At 39.2% G+C, this 13984-nt stretch overlaps 1 protein-coding gene across 14 annotated transcripts in view; it reads right to left on the minus strand.

The window, feature by feature from the left end:
- SORBS2 (sorbin and SH3 domain containing 2) overlaps nt 1-10066 on the minus strand; it is a 173416-nt gene extending 163350 nt beyond the window's left edge. For 4 of the 14 annotated variants that reach the window (XM_087856542.1, XM_087856543.1, XM_045785768.2 and 1 more), the window contains exon 1: nt 9752-10044. The gene's annotated coding sequence lies outside the window, so the exon portion shown is untranslated. Of the gene's footprint in view, nt 1-9751 lie in introns of all 14 variants that reach the window. The other 10 variants (XM_087856537.1, XM_087856536.1, XM_087856535.1 and 7 more) reach the window with 6 other exon arrangements.
- Between the last annotated feature and the right edge of the window lie 3918 nt (nt 10067-13984).

Consider the following 13984-nt stretch of genomic DNA (forward strand, 5'->3'; position numbering starts at 1 on the left):
ATCACTAAGAGATGATACTCTGGAAGCTATTTACTTCTCCCAAAAGTTAGCATTTTGTTGTCCTGTATAGTCAAGGACAATGACCACTTCTTGCTTGAGAATGAGGCCTGGGTCTCTTAGTTTGACATTTAACACCCTTCTTGAATTAGCACAGAACTTTTTTATCTCCAACACTCCCTTGCTGAATCTTTCAGTATAGGCGCAGTGTTCCGGTCTATTCACAGATTGCACATAAAGGTCAGTCAGAGGCCAGGCCATACCCTCTAACACGTGGCTCTGCTGGTACCACAGCATGGGGTTTCTAATCTAACTGCAAATTTAGATAGACCTACTTAGTTTTGGGTAATTTTCCGTTCTTAACCATGGTCTTTAGTCTCAGTATAATATATTTTTTTTTAAGAGTGAATACTTTCATAGTAAAAAAGATAAATGTAGAATAGAAAATATTTTTGAACTTAGATCAAAAGTACATTTTTTAAAGATATTTATTTATTTGTTTATTTGGGAGAGAAGGAGATCACAAGTTGGGGGGAGAGGCAGAGGGAGAGGGAGAAGCAGACTCTCCGTGATCAGGGAGCCTGATGCGGGACTTTCTCGCAGGACCCCGGAATCATGACCTGAGCCAGAGGCAGATGCTTAATCGACTGGGCCACCCAGGTGCCCCTCAAAAGTACATTTCTTAACTGTATTTGGTTGTATGTTATTACATTCACTTAAAATGTACCCATATGTAACTTTTCAACATTCTTGGGTTGTTGTTGTTTTTTTTTTTTTAAGATTTTATTTATTTATTCGACAGAGATAGAGACAGCCAGTGAGAGAGGGAACACAAGCAGGGGGAGTGGGAGAGGAAGAAGCAGGCTCATAGCGGAGGAGCCTGATGTTGGGCTCGATCCCACAACGCCGGGATCACGCCCTGAGCCGAAGGCAGACGCTTAACCGCTGTGCCACCCAGGCGCCCCGCTTGGGTTGTTTTTAATAGTAAGAATTTGCTCTAAAAGTTGAATGCTGCATAGTTATAAAATATTTAAATGGTCAGTTCAAACAAACACAAAACCTCTGAATACTATTTGGAGTTAAATTCGAAACCAACCAAATTTCTTAGGTTTGCAAAACTGAACAAGAGAAATTCCACTGCGTTGAATGCATGTCAACAACAATGGCTCCACTAGAATTGAACCAATTCAAAGTTATACTTGGACCAGGATATGCAACAAGTCAAAGTCACCAAAATACAGTACTTTAAAAACACATGCTGTACATGTGTTTTTCCATTAAACTAAATTCAGTTTCTCCTTTCAGGCCCAAGTTAGATTTAGAACAAGAGACTAATAATTCTGTTCTATCCTTTCTAATACTGAATCGACCTTTTATAAGAGAGTACATTATTTTTCTCAAACGGTGTCAAGTTTCTAAACCTTATTTATTTTTTTTGCTAGCTGTATCTTGTTTCTATCAGCCTACTCATAACCCATGGTTCATTATACCATTGGCACACTCATGTCTTTCTCTGTAATCTTCATCCTTATTTGCTTATTTTTTTTCTCAGTGAAGAAAGTCAAAACTTGTTAGAATTCAGAAATATCTCCTTCAGTGCTTGTATAAATCTTTTTCTTTTTTTTTCTTTTTCTTTTTCTTTTTCTCTTTCTTTCTTTTTTTTGAGAGAGAGAGAGCACATGAGCGGGGGTGGGGGGGTGGGGGGGAGGGACAGAATGGGAGGGAAAGATAGAGAATCTCAAGTGGGTTCCACGACCAGGGCAGAGCCTGATGCAGGGCTTGATATCACGACCATTAGATAATGACCTGAACTGAAATCAACAGCTGGATGCTTAACTGACTGGGCCACCCAGGCACCCCATGGACTAATCATTTTCTTTTTATTCTTTGGCTATTAAATCTAATCTATTTTATACCTTTGTGTTTTATAACTGGTAGAATGGCACACTTTGAAAAATCTTGACATGAAAGCTAGTCTACCATTTGCTATTTACTAGAGACATAAAATGGATGATACAGCAATTTATCTGGGCGTCAGTGTCCTCATGCGTACATTGGGGAACATAATGCCTGCATGACCAAACCCATATTAATAGTAATACCACCCTAGATTAAAACAGACAATCAAGGAGATCAAAGTAATTATTGAATATGAAATGGCTATGCATTTGGTGAAACAATAAACATACAACTATTATCTCTGATAATACTGAATATTAAATAAAATTACAGGTGCAGTCATTTTGCAGGTAGACTTTCAGTTTCTAGGGCAAAGTATGGAACAGTCCTGATGGCTCATGCTCTATAGCAGCTCATCTCCTTTTCTTATTTCTACTTTTCACCTTTCTCAGTTATATCTGCTTAATAGGGTCTGTCCTATGCTTCATCTCCCTAATCATCTTGAATCCTGGACAGCAGTTGTACTAATATGTGCACCTAACTGTGAAAATTTCCTTCTCAACAAATGAACACCAGCCCAATATACATTTCCAGGGGTCTCCTGTCAGACCTAAGTTTTTGCGATACCAATTTTCTGGATATTCTCTGTCTACTGAGTTTTCTCTCCTCTGAGTCTTTATTTCCATCACCTTCCTCCATCTGAATGCCCTCCTACCTGAGCCAAAGACTTGATTCAAATATAGCTCTTCCCTCTGTGAGAACCTCTGATCTTCTGGTACTATCGAAGCCTGATTCAGTCCTAACTCTGTGCTCCCATGGCACTGAGGATGTCAGCACTGCCCATCTTTTTTTTCTTTTTTTTTTTTTTTAAGATTTTATTTATTTATTTGACAGAGATAGAGACAGCCAGCAAGAGAGGGAACACAAGCAGGGGGAGTGGGAGAGGAAGAAGCAGGCTCATAGCAGAGGAGCCTGATGTGGGGCTCGATCCCATAACGCTGGGATCACGCCCTGAGCCGAAGGCAGGCACTTAACCGCTGTGCCACCCAGGCGCCCCTAGCACTGCCCATCTTTTGATGCATGTTGGCTGGCTGTGTTGTCTGAGTCTTCTATGAGACTGTTTAGGTGCACGTGGCATGATTCTTTGAACATGGTTAGTGGCAAGGCTTGTGAACAGAGTTCCATATTCATTTTATAATCTTGATTGATCATATTTTAAATAATGTAAGATGTTCTTACATCTATTTAAGGAAGAAACATCCAATTTCTACCTTTAAATGTTGCATTTAGACTTGAAGATCACATCTAAGACTTTCAATCTCCCACCAAAACTGACAATAAGGAACAATTTGATCATATTGGATTAAATTTGTTTCAGAATCACAGAAAGGTAAGTATGCAAGGGCAGCATGTGTCCTGTTAGCCTGAAAAATCAAGAAGCGCTATCCTTACATACATATCAAGTTATTACCAGCTACAGACTGAAAATCCATAAGCAAAAAGAAAATTTTCTTCAAGTGAAAAAGCAAGTGGCTGATAAGGTCACATTGAAAAGTTAAACTAGATGCTCTGGCCTTGGTTTCTAATAGTTTCTTTAATAAAAGGAACTAGGGCTCCTTGAAGAAATGGCTGATTTTATGACTGAGGCAGGAAATATATACAATGAGCCTGAAGCATCTTGTAGTACCAGGGAAAAAATCCTCACAATGGTGAGATTATGTCAGAGGCCATGGCAGCCTTGTGAAAGAGCTACCCATGGCTTCATCTGAGCCATTTGAAGAAGAGTTTGGGCAGCCACTTTCCTTAAGTAGTATCGGATTATAATGCAAAGTATAAAATACATATCCATGTGTTCACATTGATACAAATGATTGAATTTAAATATGCTGGGCAGAATAGACAATCTCCCATGCAGAATTCCAAATAATTTATGTAGATACTCCATCAGGAAGGGGAGTATAACTCCCTACTCGTTAAGTGTGAGCTGTGCAAAGTTACTGCCTCTGGGAGAGTACAGTAAGGAAAGGAGGAGAAAGAGTAACGGTACGGTGGAGAAACCTGACAGACACTCCCTCAACCAGGTGATCAAGGTCAACATCAACAGTGATACCTCATGTTGATAGTATGTGCCCTTGATATGACGTGATGAGAATGGCACCTTACCTTTGTGGTCTTTCTCCCCAAAACCCGTAACCCAAGTCTAATCATGAGAAAAACATTGGACACATTCCAGTAGAAAGATACTCTACAATATGCCTGACCAGTACTCCTGAAAACTATCAAGGTCATCGAAAACAAGGGAAGTAATAAACTAACACCGCCAAAAGGAATCTAAGGAAACATGATGACTAAGTGTAATATAGTATTCTGGATAGGGTCCTGGAACAGAAAAGGACAAAAGAAGAAGGAGGTATAAACTAAGAAAATAAGAATGAAGGATGGACTTTAGTTAACAATGTATCAATATTGTCCACTAATTGTAACAAAGTTACCATATTGTCAGATGTTAATAATAGGAGAAACTTGGTGTGGGGTTTATGGGAACTCTGGTCCCATCTTCACGATTTTTCTGTAAATTTAAAATTGTTGTAAAATAAAAAGTTTAGTTAAAAAAGTGGATATTTTGTTTTGGCCTGAAGGCCTCCCTCATATCTACTTTATTTTTATCCTAGTATGAATTATTCAACAGTTACTAAACACAGCTCTACCTGGGGCACCCGTGCAATTGCTCTTCTAACTCAGGGGGCTGTGGGCTAGCCTTGTAATGGGTATGAATCTCATAGTCCCCAGAGCTAACTTCCTTGGACTTTTTCCTTCTCCAACAACTCAAGAATGGCAAAATTTGCAGGGAAGACCTTTGTTTCTCTTGGAAAAAGAGAAGGGGAAATAATAGAGAAGAACCATGAAAAAAGAAAAAAAAAAAAACTAGTTGAACCAAGAGACTCAGAAAGGCCTTCTGCCCAAGGACAGAGGAAAGGGGAGTGTCTTCCTCCCATCTCCATCCTGACGCTAGCCAGTGGCCCAAATGCGCTGTACTTCCTAATGTGTACAGGAGTGATTTAGAAGGTCCCTGAGGTCTCCTACTCCCATGATTCTCCAGGATGAAGCCCAGGATGAGAGTGGTATTAAGGAGACCTGACTATCCCCTGACAGCAGTCTCTGCATTTAAACCTACAAGAAATGCCCCCATCTTTTTGACAGTCCATCTTGGATAAGTAAGAGAAGGTCTTAAGATCATTGTGGTGTTTGGGTATTATAATTAGTAAAGCATTATTTAAAGTACTACTTCTTATTTCACAGAAAATTATAATGTCCAGATAAAAAATAAAAATTTAGTTGGAGAATGATGACCTTCCTGGAAATGATTGTTTTATCTGCTTCAGGTCAATAACCCTCTTCAGCCTGTCTGGGTGGGCACCCTATTGTGTCATCATCTATCACTGACACTAGTTTTTTTTTTTTTTTTTAAGAAAACTAATGTAATACTATAAATATGGGCTGTAATAATATATTCTTAAAGAATAGGTAGGTGCTACATAGACTCCATTTTTCTGACAATAAAGTAAGCACAAGAGAGGATTTTTAAGCGACTGATTTTTGTGTTTTTAAATAACTAGTGAAGTCATTGTTTTGGGTTTTTTTAAAGATTTTGTTTGAGAGAGAGATCACAAGAGGTGGAGGGGGGCACGGGTAGGGACAGAGAGAGAGGCAGAAGTAGACTCCCTGCTGAGCAGGGAGCCTGACCCCAGGACCCTGGAATCATGACCTGAGCCAAAGGCAGATGCTTAACCTATTGAGCCACCCAGGCGCCCCTAGAGAGCTCACTCTTGAAAGAAGGTCTTTTCATGATTTAAAGAAACATTTGCATATGCACAAATTTGAAGTTTATTTTCAGCCTGGTATTTTTATCTTTTCCCTTTTTCTATTTTATTATGGATGATAGTTTTCAAAATATCAAACTCTTTGTACCATGATGTGTTTAGGGAGAACCCCCCACTCCCCCCCGGTTGGATGGTCCTGAATTATTTTCTCTCATTTCCTCAACACCTCCATTTGTGCATTTTTCTCTCCTCTGCTCTATTGTATTAGTTTTGGGATAACAAAATCAGCTATGGTACATTATGAATAGTGAAGTCAGCGTTAAAATGCAGCTCCTACATACAAGATCCCCAAGTTTTGTTATTGTCAGCTTTTCAAATGCCTTATTCAGTATGGGATCAATTACAGACATTTCATACATCACCTGCTAAAAATATGCAAACTATCTTTAATAAGATGTTCTTTTGTATTAAGAATAAGATTATGAAATTTTCAAAATGAAATTTGATGGCAATTTAATTTTATAATGAATAACTGTAAACCTCGCTAAATTTAGTCAAACTAAATCTTTAGTGAGATCACAAATTTGTTTTTATGAAAATCCCTTAAATGAGTTCAGAAATACTCCAGCTAATAAAAAGACATCAAATCTTAGTTCTCTGGGTGGCTTAGCCTCTGTAATGGTCATAGTAGCATGAAGATCTTTCTGAAACTGGCTCATGCAAGTTCATCTACAACTATGTAGGTCTCCTAATTGGTCATATTTTTATTAGGCATTATTTACCATTTCTGGAATCCTAAAGAAAAGAATGTAATCCTCGGTATCTTTAATGAGAAAAATAATATGCCCCCCTCTCCCAAATCCAGTGTTCAGACAATATGTATTTATATGATTAACAAAAGAAGAGAATGTTTTCAGAACCTGGGCTTGATTATTTTTTGTTTTAGATGTGATAGATTTGCTGAACAAAGCTCACAAATCCCCTCTTCCTCTCTATTTCCCCCACCCAGCGTGCGCGTGCTCACACACACACACACACACACACACACACAGCCCTTCACAACCCTGCACCATATGACTGTTAATACACACATCAGCTCTAGGTCACCCAGCTTTTCTGAAGGAAATTGACTCTGCTGAGTACTCCTTTATTCTCAGTATACGTTACATTACAAGTAATAGTACTGAACTTTTCAATGCTTACAATGTTCCCTTAGGAGTGTATCAGTTGAGCAGGGGGAAAAAAATATCTGGAAGTTTATTATTTTTCCACCAATATATTTGACACCACCGTTGGAGGGGGAACAAAAGGCATACTGTCAAACGGATAGACCTGGACAAAATGTTACTGTTTGTTCCTCACGAGCACAGAGGTATATTTAAGCAAAGAAAGACATTCCATGACTCTCCTGGGACTTCCTTCCTTCAGCTGAATTATACCAACATGTTCACACCACTGTGGTTCAGACTGTGTTGGAATTTAAAATGCAGACTTCTATTTGCCAATGTTTAAATACCACAGCTATAAAAATTCATATTAGGATTGAACCTGGCCTTAAAATATCATAGAACAAATGAGAGTGTATTGGGAAAAAAATGTGTGTACACATGAAATTACAGTAGAAGATATGAAAATAAGGGATGTCCTTGTTTGACAGATTCTCTACTTATACAATAAAGCCTCAAAGTCACCAGAAGTCATCAGGTTTTGGATTATGTTTCAAATCCAGGCTCACTGACATTCATGAAACTTCTGGTAAAACGTGGGCCAAGTTTCGAGCGAGGCTGAGGAGAATACTTCTTTCATGTGGAACCTGTGTGAAACTCAGTGGCTTTGGCTGGGTCTCACCTTGAGCTTCGCATTCAAACAATCCAAAGTTTCAGAGTAAAATTAAGGGGTGAAGGGAAACAAGCAAACCACACAACAATGACAAAGCAGAAAAAGAAGACTTGCTGGAGAATGGAACGGCTATCATCTTCCAAACCATTTCATCTTGGTGCCCCTGGATTCCCCAAATACCTTGTATTGCCTTCAGCAATACAATTGCACTCAGATATGCCAAATCAAGGCTTCCTACTTCTAAGGGGAAGAAAGTTCTAGACCCCCAAAGGTCCCAGGAAGCTGTGAAGCACCTGCTCAAAATAACTGGAAGATTTAAAATGTTGACCGTATGCAGAAATGCGATTATTAACATACGCCTTAGAATGCAGATTTGAGAGGGAAGAGGTAGCAATTAAGTGTCCAACTTTTGGAAATTAAAAAAAAGGAGAGGCTGGCTGATCATCTCTAGGTGCTCCTACTACATTCAAATTCTAGGGATTATGTTGCATTTCTGCCTCCTCTGAAGAGACCTCTCCCACAGCATTCTTCAGAGCTCCACCCCTCTGGAAACTCGTCCTGGGCCACTTGCTTCCTTCCTTCTTAGCCAGGTGCAGGGTGCAGAGAGCAGACTGGGCCGGCTGTAAGGAGCCACAGTGCTTGGCCGGGACTCAAACAGTCTCCTGACAGGATTCGGCTCCTTCTACTCCTAACCTGCAACACAGCTAGCAGGGGGCGGTGTGCCAGGGGACGCCAACCTCCGTCTCTAGCAGAGGACTCGGAAAATAACAAACCAATGTGATCAGCACATGAATTTTCTTTAAAGTAAAGGGAACATTTAAAAGCCGATTGAATGGGAAGAAAGGGCTCCCCTTTGCCTATTTTAGGAAACACACTTTTTTAAAAAAATTTCTTATCCCTCATTCAGCCGAAGTTTCACCAGCATAACAGACTTTTGGCTACAAAGGGTTTTTCTTTGTCTCCCCCCCCACCCAGTTTTCCTTTTTAAAAATTTTCTTTCCTTTTAATTTTTGTTCTTTTTATATATTTTTAAAGTTATCCAGAAGATCACAGTGTGTTTCAAATGCATGTTTTCTTTTGACATGTGGTCTGAGATACCAATAAACTTCTTTGGAGACAAGAATCTTTAAATTCCAAGGATTTCAGTGTCCATGTGAAAAAAGCACCATTAGGCCCCAAGGCACCCTGTATTCTGAGGCCAGAGGGCACTCAAGGGAGAGGTTGATAGAATCCGGTTCTGTGCACCGGCCTTTGCTGCCCTCACTGATCTGCAGCAGAGAGTTGTCATACAGTCTATATGGTGAGAGACCCTGCCTAAAAAAGTCCTTTTCTCTGAGCTGGGGGTTAACCTAAGACATCATCAGCAAGGAAAAACCAAAGCCCAATAGATTATTTAAAGGAAATGGCATAAAAGCATTAAACAAACAACAACAACAAAAAAGACTTTACTGAACATACTGAATACCCACAATCAAAGTAAATGCTGTGTTTGAAGTTAAAGTCCACAGATCAAAGTACTTTGCAAAATGTCAAGTGTGAGCATAAGGAGGGGGAGAGGAGAGGCCCAGAAAATGCACCAAAATATTGTACTGTCACATTATAGAAACCTGCTAGCAAAAGACCGTCGGCTAGGTAAGGCATTTTCAAAACTGAGTCACCTGAATTGTGCTAGGAGCATACAAAAAATGAAACAAACAAATAAAGAAACTGTTCGAATTCCACACTAGCAATTAACAAACCGGGACGAAGGAACAAAATAAAACAGAGCTGTCTCATTGTCCTTAAAGACCAATTACTAACATTTTCTTTGCTCAGGTGGTTGTAACTTTTTCCTTTTTTTTTCTTCTTTCTTTTGGTGCCCTGAGAAAGTTAAAAATAAGTAAAACAGTCTAAACAACAAAATGACGATGTCTGGAAGCCCCCCTCGCTGCTGGCACTCACGTTAATTAGAGTTCTGATGAGGCTCAGTCATAGACGAGTGTGTATTGTGGGTCAACATGACAGAGAGCTTGGAGCAAAGTTTAAAAGTACAGCCACAAAAAAGGACAGATGCCACTGCTGTCTTCGGGAACACCATATTCACCTGGAAACCGTTTGCAGCCCCCGCTTATTTTCACCATAAATGAGTTCTTTAAAAGACATCAGTCATAAACATATCATAAACCAATTAAATAATTCCAGAATAAAAATCTTACCTACAGGCAGCTGGGGTTCAACGGTTGCTCTAAACAGAGGAAGTAGGAGTCAGTGGCCTTTTACATGTAGAGATTGTTTATTTAGCCCTTTTTAAAAGGTCTTGAACTCCAGAGGTTTAAGATTAAGTCCAATCCAAGTGTCTGAAGGGAAAAAAAAAAGGCAAGAGAGAAGGCAAATAAGAGAGGGAAAGAATCCCAGCTGCTGGGTGGTGCTACTGTTCTGAGAGCATTTGAGCTATTTTCAGCATTCACAGCAGCCGGAGTTGTCTGCAAAGGGATGAAAAAGCCAAGCCTGGGTCGCCAGCTCCCTCCCCCTTGCCCCACGTGGTGGTGGGGAGGGAGCACGCACCAGGAAACCCACAACTTGGTTCACTGTACAACTACTCATTTAAATTTTGGGGAAAACTGCCAGCGCTATTGAAAACGACAACAAAAAATCTTGACTGAAATCTTAAAGAAACACAGTGCCTTGCCATAATCCTCAAGTTTTCAGAATGACTTACCTGATTTGTTGAAAATAAGATGTCCTATGTGTGCCTTACTGAGAGGGAAGATGTTTCTTCTGATATTTACTCGCTTAGATGGGTCTTAAAAAATATTTTAGATCTCTCTGAGGAATATCTGTTCTCACCCTCTCCTTCTTAAGACTGAAGACAAATGGTTTATTTCTAGCACGCACCTAAATTTCCAGTTTCATCAACTATGCTATTTTTGAAAGCTACTGGGTTAAGCTGTTGACATTTCTTATCTGTTGGCAGAGACTGGGGACCATTCAGTGACATGATGCAGACAGACAGAGATCCCCTGCTTCTGCCTCCAAAGAAGTAATTCAGATTGGGTCACCAGCAATGACCAGCACACTTTGAGCTTTCGCTTTGTTTCTAGAATTATAAATCAAGATCTGGACATTCTATGCATTCATTCATTTATTCATTCATTCAGCAATTTATGTGGCGAGTACATCTGAGCCTCCTCTATGCCACACATTCTGAGAATACAATAGTGGGCAAAATAAACAGTGTCCTTGCCTCAGAAGGTTTATAGCACAGGGAGGCAGCAAGAATGAAGAATAAAGAGAATTTGTTATAATCTTTGATAGCCTCTTTTTCACATGAGGAGACTTCAAATCACAGCAACTGGAGATCGGGTTATCTTTCTACTATGACTGAAGGAAGACACTATACTATGGGTGGTCATCAGACCAACTTCTGGCTTCTGTGGCTTTACTCTGCCTTTTACAATACCCCTTAGAAGGAAATTTGTTACTTCCTACCCGAGGAAACATATAAGTACTAAAAGCCTCTAAACCATGTAGATGAAATCTCTGAACTCTTCATCTCCCTACTCCTGTAACAGAGAGAATGCTTAGGGGTGAGAAGGTACTGCTGAGAGCTAAAAGAAGGTGGAAGAAGATTCTCTGATCCTTCTTTAGTCCAGGGTGAAAACCACCTGGATTCATTTTATAATGAATGTTATGAAGGTTGGTTGCTAAAGGCTCAGATCAGATCCAATTGTTTCTTTGCAATGAAAGAAAGACACTGGAACTGATCATAGAAAATACTGAGGATTATGTATGATCTGTAAAGAAAAATGGCTACATGACTGCTATTTCTTTTTTTTTTTTTTTTTTAATGATTTTTTATTATATTATGTTAGTCACCATACAGTACATCCCCGGTTTCCGATGTAAGGCTCGATGATTCATTAGTTGTGTATAACACCCAGTGCACCATGCAATACGTGCCCTCCTTACTACCCATCACCGGTCTATCCCATTCCCCCACCCTCCTCCCCTCTGAAGTCCTCAGTTTGTTTCTCATAGTCCATAGTCTCTCATGTTTCATTCCCCCTTCTGATTACCCCCCCTTTCTTTATCCCTTTCTTCCCCTACCGATCATCCTAGTTCTTATGTTCCATAGATGAGAGAAATCATATGATAGTTGTCTTTCTCTGCTTGACTTATTTCACTTAGCATTATCTCCTCCAGTGCTGTCCATGTTGTAGCAAATGTTGAGAACTCGTTCTTTCTGATAGCTGAGTAATATTCCATCGTATATACGGACCACAACTTCTTAATCCAGTCATCTGTTGAAGGGCATCTCGGCTCCTTCCACAATTTAGCTATTGTGGACATCGCTGCTATGAACATTGGGGTGCATATGGCCCTTCTCTTCACTACGTCTGTATCTTTGGGGTAAATACCCAGTAGTGCAATGGCTGGGCATGACTGCTATTTCAAGTGTGATAAAATAGTGAAATCCTTCAGCTAGCCTACACTTAGATTAAAACTAAATTAAAATTTATTTAAATTTTAAATTTAAATTAAAAAAAAGAACTATAATAAGTTTGAAATATCTAATCAAAATTTTAAAATAAGATTACCTTTATTTTAAAAATGGATAGTAGAATTTTAAAAGATCTCTATAGAATTGTGGAATTTTCTGTTCATTTATTTTAAATGGTCACATTTTACTATGTCTTAAATGCCTGTCCGTTTAAAAAGAGGATACTTACTTTACTTGGTCAAAATGATAGACGGTAAATCTGGCAAATTCTAGCCTCAGTTAGAAATTCTTTTTAACAGTTTTTACTTTTTTCTCATAGTAGTTTATAATGAAAAGAAAAATACATGTAAAAATTGGCCCTCCTCAAACTATCGAAGTTAATAAAACGAAGACTACTTAAGTCACCCATTATCTTTAAATTCCAAACTGCCTGCTTTCCACACCAACACTAAGAGAAGCCCGTTGCCTCACGTTTAACTATCATTACAGTCATTTTATGTCATGGTCTGCGCTTGAACGGGCAGGTCTGACCCTGCTAGTGGCTTCCATTCAGGGCAAGCCCTGTCTTGCCACATGACTCATCAGTCATTCCCCAGTGATCCCAACTGTCCAAACAGCTCCCAGTTAGCACCTTTCGACAGATTGGAGTCACAGAAGAGTGCAAGTTGGACTTCAGGCATATTTTTAAAAATGAGAAGATAGCATATTTGGACTTTTCTACTCACCGAACTACCATGACTTTTATAAGCGACTGGTGTCTAAGCAACTGTACTAATAGTACTAATGTTAATGATTTTATTTATATTTTTTTCTCTCTTTCATTTTTGTTTTTACAAATAAAATGCTTTAAAATAATCGCTTATATTGGAGTGGGCTTGCTGTATTGGTGGAACACCAAATAGGACTTTGGCATAAGCCCTTCCCTGTAGAAGGAAGGGATAAAGCAGTACCAATCCACAGGCTTGTGGGAGAGCTTATATAGTAATGCACATAAAATGCTTACTGAGTAATGCCTGATGCATAGCAAGTACCCAGTAAAAATTAATGCTGTTTCTGTTGTAAGTCTACTTGGCTGTCCAATATGGTGGATACAGGGCTGTTGAACACTTAACATGTGGCTAGTCAAAACTGGGATGTCCGTATAATTGTAAAATGCACACTGGATTTTGAACATGGTATGAGAAAAAAGAATGGAAACTATCATATTAATTTTCATATTGATTATATATCGAAATGATAATATTTCAGACATACTAGGTTAAATAAGCTCTTTGGTTAAAATTAATTTTACCTATTTAATTTTATTTTTTAAAACGTGACAACTAGAAATTTTTAAATTAAATATGCAGCTTGCATTATATTTCTGTTGTGCACTGCCATCTTGGCCAGTGTTTCTCAAACTGTAGCGAACATCAGAGTTACCTGGAAGGCTTGTCAAAACGAAGACTGCTGGATCCCACCCCCAGTTTCTGTTTTAGTAGGTTTGGGGAGAGGCCTGAAATTTTGCATTTCTAACAAGTCCCCAAGTGATTCTTAACCACACTTTGAGAACCACTGGTCTTGAGCCTTGCTACTTAAAGACTGGTCCACTGACCAACATCAGAGTTATCACTCGGGATCTTGTAGGAAATGTGAAATCTTAGGCCTCACCCATACCTACTGAACGGGCAAGTACATTTTAACAACATCCCCAGGTTATATGTGTTGCATGTTGAAATCTGAGAGAAACTAATGTAGAGTGGTGACTCTCATTCCTGGGTACATATGAGGCTTATCTGGAAAATTTAAAAAAATACCAGTACAGTGGACCCACCTCTAGAGAGTTTGCTTTAACTAATCTGGTTGAAATCTAATGTATCTAAAAAGCACCCCAGCCCCAAGGTGATTCTAATGTAAAAGCAAACACTGAGAGTTTGGTGGGCAGTGGGGCCCTCAGACCAGATGCAGA

The sequence above is a fragment of the Ursus americanus genome, chromosome 27 (genome assembly GCF_024610735.1).
Source record: "Ursus americanus isolate L20-20 chromosome 27, mUrsAme1.1.p, whole genome shotgun sequence".
In the NCBI taxonomy this organism is placed as follows: Eukaryota; Metazoa; Chordata; class Mammalia; order Carnivora; family Ursidae; genus Ursus; species Ursus americanus.